Here is a 14,537-nt window from a genome sequence, read left to right as displayed (position 1 = left end):
AAGCTGTGATTGCTCCTATAAATAACCCTTTACCTGTGCCACTGTCACCAGCCCTAGTTGAACTCACCAAAACTCATCCGAACAAACATAGACAGAGGTGGAGGTTGGTAGGTGGAGGGCTGGTTGTGAAAGGAGAAGTGAGCAGTGGGAGTAGGAACAGGGCAAGAAAGGGCAATGAGGAGCGGCGGGGACCACAATAAATTGTTACATGCTTGAAAACCTTATAATAAAACCCATTATTAAGTGTAACAAGCACTCAGGATTTCAGAAGCTAGTAAATTCGACAATACATAAAAAGATCAATGTGGTAGATTGACCTTGGCCTTGACATTCACTCCCCAAACAATGAGCCCTCGGCCTTACTCACACCACTACAGGTGTCAACATACTAAATATTTTCCAATGCATTTTGGAGAAAATTAATGTAACATAGTATTTAATTGACCATCAATTGCAGGGTAAGTATTTCTTCTTTAACTATTGTCTCCTAAAGGAGATTTTAAATTGTTTCTTTTCTGTACTTCATTCTGTTGATTCTCACTGAACAGCAATGATATAATCACAATCTCTCAGTGAGAATAACAAGAAAACTTATCTTAGACTTTCAAAACTGTGTGAAAGGTCAGCAGGAAAGTTCCAATTTTGTAAACACACGAATATGTATTGCTAGAGTTCACTTCTAGAAAATAAGATAAAATCCTTAAAAAGAGATCATGAACAGTGTGAGTACGTGATACAGGTTAGTGGTACTTGCACGTGTTGTGAATTCTCATCCAAAAGCTTTTCTCACCTTGCTGGAGAGAGCTTGTTCTCAAAGCTGTGTCAACTTTTGACTCAGCTCTACGCTTTCAAACTGCTAGCTCTCCAATGTGTGTAAATTAACATCGTAGACCGCCAGGTGCTTTCTCTAAACAGTAGGCTTAAACTTACAGCACAGGTTCTTTACATTTAGTGCTATGAAGAACGCTAATTGTTTGGCACGTTATTGATGCATAAAAGATAGTTTATATTTTTACAAATAATAAAATCATTATGTATTTTTTCCCCAAATTTTATGATGATCCATGATAGATGAAACCAGTAATGGTTACAATACCCTATAATTTAAAAAAAGCTTTTCAACGTATAATACATATAAAAGTGTCCACAGCAGCAGCATTCAGTTCAATTAATAGTCACAAACAGAATCCACACCCTTTAATGGGAGCTAAGTGTGATGCCATGGCGGGATTAGTCATTTGGAAGCTCACATTGCATGGGTTTGTGCTTTCTGCACAAAGTTTTCTTCTTAAATACGAATTCATTTTATTCACCTCTTCTGTTTTCCTATCAATATCATATTTTATTTATGATATTTATTCATATTCATTATAATATGATATTTCTCCTTCCCAAATGATCAACTTAAACATTGATTGTAAATGTTCTTTCTTGAAGCTGGAATAAAAATTACTTATATTCCTTTTTTTTTTAAGTTGTAGCACTCTTCCCAATAAAATAAATGTTTTTTCTTCCACTGCCATCTTTCTTTCTGAACTGTTAATGAAGATAAAGGAGATGTATATCTTGCCACTTTAGGAGACTATGTTAGAGGATGTGATCTTTAAATTTTTCATCCTCAGACAAGCACTCACTTAGAAGACTCATCTCTAAACAAGATGTACTCTTCAAATCCCTCTGGAGCCTCAGAGCTCAGAGAACCAACAGAAGAAGAGGCAGAAAGAGTTTAAGAACCAGAGTGGATGAAGGACACCACAATGATAGACATGCGTCTGAACTCACATGATTCTGAGGGAGCATGCCTGGGGCCTATTCGGGGTGCATCAGATGGGGTCCTGGAGCTGAAAGAAGTGGACAAAGGCCCCACTCCCTAACCCAGGAGCTATCACCAAGTGATAACCTCTTGTAAATGAAAATTTAGTTTTTTCCCATGGGTGTCTTACTGGGGAGACAAACTATTCCTAAGTATAGGCTACATTCCCTCCAGTTGATGAACAACAGAAAATGAACAGCATCTTTGTAGGCTCCTTGTCTCATAACAGGGCTTTTCTTTTATTTTTGTAAGTTTTATTTATCTTTTTATTTTTATTTTGTTTCTTCTTCTTCTTCTTCTTCTTCTTCTTCTTCTTCTTCTTCTTCTTCTTCTTCTTCTTCTTCTTCTTTCTTTTACCCTACAGGTTCTTTGACTATATGTTATGGCTTCCAGTCTAAGTGGGGTTTTTTTTGTTTGTTTTGTTTTGTTTTTAATGGGATTCCAGTCTAAGTGGGGTTTTTTTTGTTTGTTTTGTTTTGTTTTTAATGGGATTCCTGGGTGTGTAAACACGTGAGTTTGTGATTTTTGGGTTTTGTTTGTTTGTTTGCTTTTTTGTATACTTTCTAGGTCTCTTTTCCTTCTCGTTGCTTGTTTTGTCTATGTATGATTTATTAGTTTTTATCTTATTTTATCATCCCTTAGGAGCCTGTATTTTCTAATGAGAGACAAGAAGGAGATGGATCCTGATGGAAGAGGAGGGATGAAGGAGTAGAGGGAGGAGAAACTGTAATCAAGATATATTGTGTGAGAGGAAAAAAAAAAACAACAAAATTATTTTCAATAGAAAATTTTTTTTTGTAGAAGGAGATTACCCTGGATTTTCAAGGTGGGCCCAGAGCCATCCTAAGGGACCATATAGGAAGGAAGCAGGATGGCCAGATGCAGAGAGTCAGAGGTCACTGCATGGTCTGTGGGAGGGAGCCATATATTAAGAATGCCAGTGTACTGTTTCAGAAGCCGCACAAAGAACGGAACATTCCTCAGAGACTCCGTAAGCATGGCTGCATTTCCTCAGTGTCCCATCTTACTGAGCTGGGACTACTAATATTTGGAGCAGTATAAACTTTAAATATAACCATACATACATTTTTGTTATTTTTAGACTCAGTGTTTGCAGTGTTTTGCTATAACATCTATGAGAAACACTCAAGCTTGATTGGGTTTCAGGAAATACAGTATTCAAAGCTGCTTTGAAACTGCAAAGAGGGACAATGCACATAACTTTCAATATATTGAGTGGGCACTGAAATTATTCCTCTTCTAACATGGTACCTTAAAAACCTTAGTGAAAAGAGTGAATCGATAAAATACCAGGCGGGAACTAAAAGCGAAGAACAAAGTTCACAGACACTAACCTTTCTAAGAATTAGCTGCATAATCATCTAATAGTTGGTAGTTTTATTCTCTTGTTCTCTTCAGGGAAGCCTGTGATTCTGGTAAATGATCCTTCATCAAAGGCACAAAAATTTAATAACACCAGCAAGGAAAAAAAAGAGTGTTTTTTAATCCTCCTGTTAAGGCTCTCACTACAAATCGAATTCATGAATACATGACATTTTTTGAAAGCCCAATATCCATGACATTTTCTCATTGCAAACAGTTATTTAAGTAAAAGATCCTGCTATGTTAGCTAACGTTAGTTAAATAGAAAGAAGGTGTGGAAACCCACCCACTAAAACGGAAGTGAAACAGAAGCATAGTTTGACTCAGTTTGTTAATGCAATAGTAAAATATCTGTCATTGTATAATTTATAAAGAACAGAGGTTTATTTTTTACACTTCAATGTCACAGTGTCACTTTCTGACACACACCTCTTTTCTGTGTCATCCATGGAGGATGTCGGGGAAGAAATCTGAGAATCCACTCTGAGAATGCACTTTGGCAAACTTGCTTTCATAAACAAGTCTACCATCTCATTGAGGAATGATGTCACCAGTGAAGAAATATCACACTGAGAAAACTGTTTCTGTAACAACAAACAACAGCTTAATCCATCCATGGGGTGAGAAGGCTAGCAATCCATTCACTCACTGCTAAACTAGCCACCTACTACCTTCTCTGCACTGGGGTTCATGTTTCCAACATATGAATCTTAAAAGAGGCGTTTGTAAGCAATAGTGTACATTACGGTTTCTAAACCTAAAGTCAGCCAGTGTCATAAAACAGGGAAGAGGTGCCAGTATATTTCCATAGGTTATGATAAAATACCATGACCAAAAGCAACTTAAAGAAAGAGCTTATTTGGACCTGTGAGTTCAGAGGGATAGGGTCTACCATGGCAGGGAGGCATGGCAGCAAGCCGGAGTCAGGAAGCAGGGAGATCACATATTTAATTTCTTGCACAAAGTAGAGAAAGGAAGCAGACTAGAAGTGGGGTGTGACTATACACTTTCGAAGACTGCCCTTAGTGACTTATTTGCTGTAGCAACTAAACCTCCCCAAATAGGGCCCTCAACCAGAGAGCAAGGCTTTAAAGGCCCAAACCTATGGCGGCATTCTCATTCACTTCACACTATCCTTGGATGCGAAGATGGATATATGACAACTGACAACTCTGGGAGTCCGGGAGTCTGCAATGGTGCCAAGGATTCGTCTCAGGCATCCTTGTAACAATATTACAGAGATCATCAGCGTCACCTTAGAAATTCTACAGGCTGCACTTCTTCCCGGAGTGGCTTGTCCTCTTAAACACTCTCGTTTTACAAGGCTGTCTGTCTTAGGGTTTTATTGTGTGAAGAAACAACATAGTCATGGAAACTCTTAGGAAAGAAAACATTTAATTAGGACTGTCCTACATTTTCAAAGATTTAGTCCATTATTATGATGCTGGAATTGTACCTGAGAGTCCTGCGGCTGTATCCACAGGAAGAGACAGTGAGCAGCAGGAAGAGACAGTCAGCTACCAGGCCTAACTTGAGTTTCTGAAACTTCGAAGCCACCGCCAGTGACAAGTTCACCACTATTCCAACAAGGCCACATCCCCAATAATGTCACTCCCCATGAGTCTGTGGGAGCCATTTTCAGTCAGACCACTGTGCTGTCCTAGCTACTTCTATTTATCTGATTTATCGTCATTCAATCAATTTTTTTTGTAAACACAAAGACCTATAAAGTTCATATAGGTCACAGGTTCCTGAATTTTAAAAAAATTCATAAAAAAGAATTCTGATCTCCACTAGATTTTCTACCCCTCCCTCCCTCTTCCACTAACATTAGGTCCACACGTAAGGTAAACATGGAAGCTATCACAACCAATCCTGATACTTGCATTCTTCCTCTAGGTAATCTAATCAGCTGTTAAGAACACCCCGCCATGATGTCTACCAAACATGTCATTGTGTATCAGGAAGATGATGGATGGTTCAGTCATTAATAAGGACATAAGATATAGTTCTCATATTTAAAGGGCAGATTGGCAGCTAATATTTATTGAGTAACTTGAAATTTTCTGTCATATTTTAATATACTCATCCAAATAGAAACTCATGATCTGACCCTAAATATGCAATGGGAATAATCTTACATCTGCCTCCTATGGCGAGAAACACACTTCATATTCTCAGTGTCAATAATAGGGCCCTGGTCTTTCATTTCTTTTGTTTTGCTCACTTACTTTGTGACTTCTTTATTTTCAGATTTACAATGATTTGTTGATAGGTAAAGATCCACAGAACATTTTTTTTCCTGGGATAAACTTAAATTTAATGTATTTGGTAACCAACAAAAACATATATATATATATATATATATATATATATATATATATATAATACTTTCATGCATGTAGGGTAAAATGTATTTTAGGTTCTTGCCTACCTTTAGTTTTTACAATAGATACATTGTATGGAACATTGTAACATTTTCTCAAATCTGAAAACTAAACAACTATACCAATCAACGTCTTTGACAGAAAGTTTTAGAGAGAAATTACCTATAGCTTCAGAAGTTATAGACTGTGTCAATGTCAAGAAACATAGAGAGTTGAATCCTATAATTGTAACCATTACATATTAACTGTTTTGATACAGTGGTTTCGGTTATCATTTATTTCTCACAGTAGTATATAGAAACAAAAGAGTAGGAAGTCTTTTTAGAGTGGCAAGAATACTACTTGAAATAAAATTTTAATACTTACTTAAATTATTTGATTTCTGTTAGACCTGATGGTGGTTAGCAAATAGCTTTTCTTTCATATGCTGACTCCAACTGGTTTGAGGCCGATTCTAAGGTCCTTTCTAGCCATAGTGAACAAAAGGCTCTTTGCTAAATTCCAACGTCTAGCCCTGGGATCTAATCTGCTAGGTTGGAAGAGATCAGATGAGCAGTGCTGTTCAGACCACGAATCTGCCCCTCCCGGTCTGGATTAGCAGTTAAATAATGCCACACACGCTCTCTTCCAAGCAAAATCAGTTTATCAATTAAGACACGTTACCTTATCGCCTATTAATTGAAAAACTAGATATTCATTATCTCATCATGAAGAGCACTAGAGAGAGCCTTTGATATCAGACATTCAAAGATAGAATTTATTTTAATGAAATGTGCTTTATATTTCAAAGTCATATCATAAATTCACGATTGAAGATGTGAGAAATAAAAGAACAGTCACCACTCTGTTCTCAGCAAGGTCTCCGTGTCTTTTATATCAGCCTGTTCTAAAAGCAGGAGGAGAACACTGTTCAGGGTTTAGAAACAGCAGTGCCATAAACCATTTCTCCTAACTTAACATCTTTATAGTAAAAATTCTGCTATAATAAAATCATTGCTGAATTGTGTTTTTATGACTACAATATCTTCCATGACTTCTCAGTTAAAAATATTCTGGGGGAGGCAGAAAAATGTCATTTCTGTCACAGCATCCTTCTCTGCCTGTCAAGAAAAATGAAGTATAGTTTGTGACAGTTTTCTGTTATTTCTAAAGTTTGATTCACAAATGGGCATATTTATATTGCATTTAAAAATAGGAGCAGTAATTTCCACTATAAAGTCATTGTTATAAGAGTAAATATTATAAGTAGTAAACTACCCATGTTTCTGTAGGAGAAAATGTTTCAAATAGCTAAAACAAATAAGGAGACAACAGTAATAAAGATTAACTCACAATCTTTGTATATAACTGAGGGAAAGTCACTTCACGATGAAGTTAAAATGTATCAGTTACATTCTGGTGTACTGATTTGTATTATGCTGTTTCTACAATTTACATATATATATATAGTAACAAAGACAAAACCTTGTGTTTTGTTTTTGGTGGCTCAGCTAACCACCTATAAAAGACCCTTCTCTACAATGAAATCTGCATAATGGAGGTTATTAAACAGTGGCACCCAAATATGGATGTAACTCAGTCACAAGTCACCAGCTGCACACATTCATATGTGGATATTACTCAGTAAATTCAAATCTACCTGCACTTGCTATAGGCTAAGGCAATACTCTAAGATGAACAAAATGAATCTTGACTATAGGCTTATGCAGGCATATGGCCAAGAGCTAAAATGAGTCCCTGTCTTCTACAAGCTCTCTACCTGGCGTTGCTCTTGCAATGACATTTCTTCTCCATCTCCATCGATTTTAGCACCCTCCATCCATATGTAATATTCTTGATTACATATAAATTTTAGTGTTTTCTATGTATATATTAAATGGCTACAATATAATAGTGTATTAATATACAATACATTAGTATAGATAGATTGACATGGTCATCTTACATAAGACTGTTTTCTGATTACAAACACTAGCCTACACAGCGGTTTCGTTTTTCATACCTCACTGCTGCCATTTTCCTTGACTGCACTCTCTCGGCTGAGCTCTGCAGACCTTAAAGCAGTCTCTGAATGACTTGCACTGTCCTCTGGCACCGTGTCTCACTCAGCTTGTTTCCCTCTTGTTTCAGTGCGCATGTTCTCGCTCCCAGTTTCCTTGCCTTCTTTTGTTTGATTGGTTTAGAAAAAATGTAAAGTACTTTAAAGTGGTCAAATAAACCTCCTAGGTGAGTTCCAGAGACCTTCTCTAGCTGCTACTCTCTAGCTGCCCTTTGGAAAAACTCAAGCTATACAGCTTGTTGTGTGTCTGTTATAGATTATTTTTTTTTCACTCAGTAAATTATGTTACAATGGTTACAATGATGCAACTAATTACCATGCTTCTAATTCAAAATAAAAATTTTGTCTGCTGATACATTTGATTTCTGCTTTTTGGAAAATATGGTTTCAAAGATTGCATTTTATCGTCCTAAAAGGTAGTAAAACGTTTGGCATCTGTCCCAGTTAGTTTTTATCATTAACTTTGTTGGAAGAAGAGTAAGCTTAGTGTCTCAACAAGGAACACACAAAGAAATAGTAATCGATCAGGGCAATTTCTTTTTGTAAAAAGAGGTGCTAAAAGCCAAACTCAGTTAAGGAATATATTTCCCAAAATGCCCTGTTTTTTAATCTGTTGCCTAGATGGTGAGCGAGTCTCAGCACGTTGGCGGAAGCTCAGTTTAACAATCTGATGTAATTGGTTAATTGGTGCAAAAGGGAAGCAAAAAGTTCAGGAAATATGGGCTCTGGTAGGGCTGACTACAAAATATATAGTATGCATATATATTTCCCATAACTTAGTATGACCTAGAGTCACCTGGGAGGAGGGAACCCAAATTGAAGTACTGTCCTGATCAGATTGGCCTATGGCAATACCTGTGGGGATACTGGCTTGACTGCTAATTGATGAAGGGGAGCCAATCCCACCGTGTGTGGCATCATTCTATAGGCCTGTGGTTACACACTGAGAAAGAACTATAAGTGTGGAGGCGGGGCAAGATGGCAGCGCCAGGAGGACTCTCATTCTGAGGAGCAGCACAGCAGGATTGGCACAGTGACCAGCAATCAGAACTCGCGGCCATAAAACACAAGTGGTTGTGTTTCTCAGGTGAGAGGATACCCCATGGTGGGGGATTCAATCAGCTTTAACTCACCCGGCTAAACCGCAGAAGAGATCCCCGTTCCGCCAGGTGCTTGGTCGCCAGCCCAGAGCTACCCGCCAGTGCGATCTGGTCACGGTCCCAGACTGAACTGTGGGCCCACAACACCATAGACTGGATCTCCCAGTCGGGAGATAACCCCACGGAGCAGGAAACAATTGGGACCGACCCCAGGTTACCCAGACATCCCCTGGAAAAGACTCGGGTTCCGCGGGTGCCCCAGGAGCCAGCCCGGACCCAGAGCCGGGAGGGACAAAGGCGCCTGCCTGCACAGAGCCCTGCCTGCGCGCGTGATTCGCCGCCTCAGATAGAACTGTGGGCACCAGGGCACCAGGGCACCAGACTGCGTGTCTCTGGCAGGAGGAAACCCCCAGCAGAGGGGGTCAGCAGCTCTAACGCTTAGGACACCCAGCACCAAAACACTTCCTGGACTCACGCAGACTCTAGTGCAGGCAGAAGTGCTGTGCTCTGCCGCCATTGTCGCGTTCCCCTGGGGCACTGGGACACACAGCTGCATCCTCGGACCTGCAGGAGCCGAAGAGCCATTACAGCAGCCCTCAGATACTGTGCCAGGGATCGGCCAGTTGTCCCTGGCTGGACTGCCAAAACTGTAGGAATCCCTGATCCTTCAGGGGGGCTGCACCCACAGCGTCTGGACCAGAGTGGTGCCTACAGCCTCCATCCCAGAGAGAGACACACGGCTTCTGGTCCAGAGTGAGGCACCCAGCCTCCAGACCGGAGCAGCGCCCCCTGGCACCAACTCAACCTAGGTGCACATTCTCCAGGTCCAGAGCAGAGCAATCAGCCTTTGGCCAAGAGACTTGCTGAGTGCACCTCCCACTTTCTCAGACAGAACTGTGCGCCCCAGGATAACAGACTGAGTTTCCCTGTTGGGAGAAAACCCTACAGCTAGGGAATCAGCAATTTCTTCAAGAGGACGGTACATGGAAATTTAGTGAGCAGCAGCACACGAAATTTATAACAAGAAACCCAGCAGTGGAGCAGCTGTCTTGAGAAATTCTATGGGTAAGAGGAGATCCCCCCCTGCCTAACATAGACCACAGCTACTACTCAGGGCTATAAACCTGAGGTGAGCAGTGGCAACTCCTGAGAAACGCTGGCCATACAGTGACCATAACCAAAAAGCAAAGAAGGACTCCTTCAGGAAAAATCATCTTCCGGCCAAGGGGATACTCCCTACCTCAGGACTCCAGGAAGCACAGAAACTAACAGCCAACACCTAAATCAGCCCAATGGGTAGAGGTCAGCGTAAAGGCTCAACCAACAAAAGACAGAGCAATATGGCATCTCCAGAACTCAGCCATCCAGGGGCGAACAGCCCTGAACAATGCAGCATAATAGAAAATCAAGAAGATGACCTTACACCTATGTTGATGAAGAGGATAATAGAGGAAACAAATAAAATACGTAAAGAATTAGAGGAAGATAAAACCAAACAGATCATGGCTATCCGTAAAGAAATGGAGGAAGATAAAGACAAGCAGATTAGGGCCATCCGTGAAGAAATACGGGAAGATGCAGCCAAACAGCTTGTGGCTTTCAGAGAAGAAATAATTAAATCACTGAAAGAAATCAAAGAGACAGAGTTGAAGGAACTAAAAGAAAAAGAGGAAAATACAAGCAGACAGGTGAAGGAAGTAAACAAAACAACTCAAGACCTGAAGATAGAACTAGAAAAATTAAAGAAAACACAAATGGAGGAAATAATGGAGAGGAAAAATTTAGAGAAGAAAACAGGAACTACAGAGGTAAGCATAACCAACAGAATACAAGAAATGGAAGAAAGAATCTCAGGTGTAGAAGATACAATGGAAGAAATCGATGTATCTGTCAAAGAAAATGTTAAATCCAAAAAATTCCTGACACAGACCGTCCAAGAAATCCAAGACAATATGAAAAGACAAAACCTAAGAATAATAGGAATAGAGGAAAAAGAAGACTCCCTTCTCCAAGGCCCAGAAAATATTTTCAACAAAATCATTGAAGAAAATTTCCCCAAGTTAAAGGAGAAGCCAATAAGGATACATGAGGCCTACAGAACACCCAACAAATTTGACCAGAAAAGAAAATCCTCCCGCCACATAATAATCAAAACAGGAAGTATACAGAACAAAGAAAAAATACTAAAAGCTGCAAGGGAAAAAGGCCAAGTAACATATAATGGCAAACCCATTAGAATCACACCTGACTTTTCAGCAGAAACTATGAAAGCCAGAAGGGCCTGGACAGATATCATGCAGACCCTAAGAGAACACAGATGTCAACCTAGGCTACTATACCCTGCAAAACTCTCAGTCCTCATAGACGGAGAAAACAAGATATTCAATGACAAAAACAAATTTCAACAATACCTACACACAAATCCAGCATTACAGAAGACACTGGAAGGGAAAATACAACCCAAGAAAATTAGCTTCTGTCAAGAAAACACAGGAAAAAATTAACCTTACTACAGCAAAACAAAAAGCAACCAAGCACACAAACTTATGAACACAGCCAACATCAAAATCAAAGGATCTAACAGCCACTGGTCATTAATCTCTCTCAACATCAATGGACTCAACTCTCCAATAAAAAGACACAGATTAACAGAATGGATACGTAAACAAAACCCAGCAATCTGTTGCATACAAGAAACACACCTAAGACACAAAGATAGACATTACCTGAGGGTAAAAGGTTGGAAGATGACTTTCCAAGCAAATGGACCCAAGAAACAAGCAGGAGTAGCCATTCTAATATCTGATAAAATAGACTTTCAACCAAAATTAATAAAAAGAGATGAGGAAGGACACTTCATACTCATCAAGGGAAAATTCCACCAGGAAGACATCACAATCCTGAACATCTATGCCCCAAATACAAGAGCACCCACATTTGTAAAAGAAACATTGAGAAAATTTAAACCACATATAGATCCCCACACATTAATAGTGGGAGACTTCAACACCCCACTCTCAACAAAGGACAGGTCAACAAAACAGAAATTAAACAAAGAAACAATATCTCTGACAGAGGTCATGAATCAAATGGACCTCACAGACATCTACAGAACTTTACACCCAAACACAAAAGAATTTACCTTCTTCTCAGCACCTCATGGAACCTTCTCCAAAATAGACCATATAGTTGGTCACAAAGCAAGCCTCAACAGATACAAGAAGACTGAAATAATCCCTTGTATCCTGTCTGATCACCATGGAATAAAGCTGGACTTCAACAACAACAGAAATAGCAAAAAGCCTACACACTCATGGAAACTGAACAACTTGTTACTAAATGACATCTGGGTCAGGGAAGAAATAAAGAAATTAAAGCCTTTCTAGAACTCAATGAAAATGAAGACACAACATACCCGAACTTGTGGGACACAATGAAAGCAGTGCTAAGAGGAAAGTTCATAGCACTAAGTGCCTTCAAGAAGAAATTCGAGACAGCTCATTCAAGCAACTTAATGGCCCACTTAAAAACCCTAGAAAAAGAAGAAGCAGACACACCAAAAAGGAGTAGACGGCTGGAAATAATCAAACTCAGGGCTGAAATCAATCAATTAGAAACAAATAAAACAATTCAAAGAATCAATGAAACCAAGAGCTGGTTCTTTGAGAAAATCAACAAGATAGACAAACCCTTAGCCAAGCTAACTAAAAGGCAGAGAGACACCACCCAAATCAACAAAATCAGAAATGAAAAGGGGGACATAACTACAGACACTGAGGAAATCCAAACAATCATTAGGACTTACTTCAAAAGTCTATATGCCACAAAATTTGAAAATCTAAATGAAATGGACAATTTTCTTGATCGATTTGTCTCACCAAAGCTGAATCAGGACCAGGTAAATCAACTAAATAGTCCTATATCCCCCAAAGAAATAGAAGCAGTCATCAAAAGTCTCCCATCCAAAAAAAGCCCAGGACCAGATGGCTTCAGCGCAGAATTCTACCAGACCTTCAAAGAAGAGCTAACTCCAATTCTCTTCAAACTATTCCACAAAATAGAAACAGAAGGAACATTACCAAACTCATTCTATGAAGCCACAATCACCTTGGTACCTAAACCTCACAAAGACTCAACAAAGAAAGAGAATTTCAGGCCAATCTCCCTTATGAACATTGATGCAAAAATACTTAACAAAATACTTGCAAACCGGATCCAAGAACACATCAAAGATATTATCCACTATGACCAAGTAGGCTTCATCCCAGGTATGCAGGGGTGGTTCAATATATGGAAATCCATCAATGTGATCCACCATATTAACAAACTGAAAGAAAAAAACCACATGATAATCTCCCTAGATGCTGAAAAAGCATTTGACAAAATCCAACATCCATTCATGTTTAAAGTCCTGGAGAGATCAGGGATACAAGGCACATATCTAAACATAGTAAAGGCGATATACAGCAAGCCTATAGCCAACATCAAACTGAACGGAGAGAAACTTAAAGCAATCCCACTGAAATCAGGGACAAGACAAGGCTGCCCACTGTCTCCATATCTCTTCAACATAGTGCTGGAAGTCCTTGCTAGAGCAATAAGACAGTCGAAGGAGATCAAGGGGATACAGATGGGAAAGGAAGAAGTCAAATTATCACTATTTGCAGATGATATGATAGTATATATGAGTGACCCCAAAAACTCTACCAGGGAACTCCTACAGCTGATAAACACCTTCAGCAAAGTGGCCGGATACAAAATTAACTCAAAAAAATCAGTAGCACTCCTGTATACAAAAGACAAAAGGGCTGAGAAAGAAATTAGAGAAACAACACCATTCACAATAGCCACAAATGACATAAAGTACCTTGGTGTAACCTAACCAAGCAAGTCAAAGACTTGTATGAAAAAAATTTCAAGTCTCTGAAGAAAGAATTAGAGGAAGATATGAGAAGATGGAAAGATCTCCCATGCTCATGGCTTGGCAGGATTAACATAGTAAAAATGGCCATCTTACCAAAAGCAATCTACAGATTTAATGCAATTCCCATCAAATTGCCAACACAATTCTTTACAGACCTGGAAAGAAAAATTCTCAACTTTGTATGGAATAACAAGAAACCGAGAATTGCTAAAACAATCCTCTACAATAAAAGATCTTCTGGAGGTATCTCCATCCCTGATCTCAAGCTGTACTATAGAGCAACAGTTATAAAAACTGCATGGTACTGGCATAGAAACAGAATGGTGGATCAATGGAATAGAACAGAAGACCCAGAAATAAACCCACACACTTACGGACACCTGATTTTTGACAAAGATGCCAAAACCATACAATGGAAAAAAGATAGCATCTTCAACAAATGGTGCTGGTCGAACTGGATGTCTACATGTAGAAAAATGAAAATAGATCCATACTTATCACCCTGCACAAAACTGAAGTCCAAGTGGATCAAAGACCTCAACATAAAACCAGACACATTAAATCGGCTAGAAAAAAAAGTGGGGAATACCCTAGAACTCATTGGTACAGGAGAAAACTTCCTGAACAGAACACCAACAGCACAGGCTCTAAGAGCAACAATCAATAAATGGGACCTCATGAAATTGAAAAGCTTCTGTAAAGCAAAGGACACCGTCATCAAAACAAAGCGACTGCCTACAGATTGGGAAAGAATCATCACCAACCCTCTATCTGACAGAGGACTCATATCCAATATATATAAAGAACTAAACAAGCTGAAAAGCAACAAACCAAGTAATCCACCTAAAAAATGGGGAACAGAGCTAAAGAG

Source organism: Psammomys obesus, unplaced genomic scaffold (assembly GCF_907164565.1).
Source record: "Psammomys obesus unplaced genomic scaffold, mPsaObe1.curated_primary_1811, whole genome shotgun sequence".
NCBI classification, from domain to species: Eukaryota; Metazoa; Chordata; class Mammalia; order Rodentia; family Muridae; genus Psammomys; species Psammomys obesus.
Note: the sequence above shows the minus strand (reverse complement) of the source record.